Source organism: Thunnus thynnus, chromosome 1 (genome assembly GCF_963924715.1).
Source record: "Thunnus thynnus chromosome 1, fThuThy2.1, whole genome shotgun sequence".
Lineage (NCBI taxonomy): Eukaryota > Metazoa > Chordata > Actinopteri > Scombriformes > Scombridae > Thunnus > Thunnus thynnus.
This window is the reverse complement of record NC_089517.1, coordinates 19917158-19918999: the sequence shown is the minus strand read 5'-3', so window position 1 is coordinate 19918999 and position 1842 is coordinate 19917158. Positions and strand designations below refer to the sequence as shown.

The window sequence follows — 1842 nt, the reverse complement described above, 5'->3', positions numbered from 1 at the left end:
TCTCTAACTTGTTTCCGAAGCTACTAGTTCGTCTGTTCAGCAAGCAAAGATGGATAGCCAACAATGGCAGATACTCGGGAGTGTGCGTTTTAGCCTTGGATGTATAATAAGAGTTCTTAAGTGAGTAAACACGTGAAGTTAAGAATGGCTAAATTATGGGAAATACTTCGCTTCGCATTATTACCATGGATTGTATTACACCTAAGCATAGGTTAAAAAAGGTTGCAGCCACCTTAATTTAATAAACTATTGGTTTACTGTCATGCACCACCCGGCCGGCACGCTACGCTACGCAAACCCAACACACCCACACTGAGTTGCCAGCAGGTGCATGATGGGTCAGGCTACAATCAAGAACGATCATACAGCGGTGACTTCTAGTGAGGTATTTCTGGTATTTTGACAGCACCTGCTGTAGTTACTAATTGTCCAAGCCCAAATGTGTGTAACTTATCATAAATACAGTAAATATTGTCATACTAAGTGCGTTTTTCTATTTGCCTTGTGTTATCAAAAAACAAAAGAACAGAAACATAGCTAGCCAGCTAACGTTAGCTGTCTTGGTGTCTCTTGAAAGTTAGGTTGCACTGATATGAATTGCAGAAATCTCAACTATATATATATATATATATATATATATATATATATATTTTTTTTTTCATGTAAAGTAACGTAGACATGGGGCTATTGTCCACTTCAACTTGTTACACAGGACAACGGGTGATGCTAACTTCGAGCCAAACCGCTGCATACGTTGGTTTAGGGGATCCATAACGGGTAACGCTATCCCTGCAGCTATACAACCATCCCAGAGAGCAACACCCTCTGTCAGGACTCTTCTTACAGCTCCATCTACAGTTTGACAAGGGACTGGGCCATGTAAAAGCATCAGAGCAACAGTACTAGCAGCAGAAACTCAGGTAACTAAGTATTGTGTCGTTTTCAGAGATAATTGGTGCTGTGTGCCAAGTTATACTTAATATAAGCCTGCTCACACTTTTATGATAGCCACTGCAGCAACTCATTCACCCCCCACAAACGTATGCAATGTACAGTGTAAATAGTTTCACATACTGACTGTGCAATACAAATAGGGTATTTAATAATTCAATCATAAATATTATTTGATAGGTGTTAAGTGCAAAATACTGTACAGTTTAAGCTATGTTATATGTGATTCATTTAATTGCACAGTGTTTGGCAGTTGGTTTGCTGAAGACACTTAAAGTGGTTTGTGTAAAACTTTGTATGGACTTTACTACTTAAAATTCCTTGCCTCCTTTTTGCTTAACTTGTAGGCTTCTTACAATGTTTTTTTTAAAGAGTTTTCAAGGTTAAAAACTGATATGCCGTTGGTAGCAGCAACTCTGTTGGTCTGCACACCTTCCTGCCTATCAGCTAGTACTATCCTCTCAGCGGGATCACTCTAATCCAGTCCCAAATATATTACTTGGTCCTCACTGAGATAAGGTATATGGGGAATGTTAGTGTATCCATATGAATTAAATGGACGGCAGCTCTATCAAGATCATCCAGCAGGTCAAGGCTACTCTGCAAGAGGATATGATGTTGCCAAACTGATTTTATCCTTAAAGCCTCCCCTTTACCCTCACCCTGAGTTATCACCAGCCAACCACAGTAAGAGAAAAAAACACCTCCACCCCAGTAGTCTACATATGATCATGTGCAGATTTTTTGGCAGGTTCGAGCTATTGTTTTCCTATAGTGAGATCAATAATGGCAATATAATACTTAAAAATTTGGTTGCATATATGCATGATTGATTTTATGATTTTATACCCAGGGTTTAATGTAACTCCCCCCCCCCACTGGCCCACCTGG

At 39.5% G+C, this 1842-nt stretch overlaps 1 protein-coding gene across 9 annotated transcripts in view; it reads left to right on the top strand.

Annotated features, from left to right (window-relative positions):
• Positions 1–294: 294 nt before the first annotated feature.
• The window catches only part of LOC137182800 (uncharacterized), a 158459-nt gene continuing 156911 nt past the window's right edge, over positions 295–1842 (top strand). For all 9 annotated transcript variants that reach the window (XM_067589353.1, XM_067589338.1, XM_067589347.1 and 6 more), the window contains exons 1-2: positions 295–385; positions 713–920. The gene's annotated coding sequence lies outside the window, so the exon portion shown is untranslated. The remainder of the gene's footprint in view (positions 386–712; positions 921–1842) is intronic.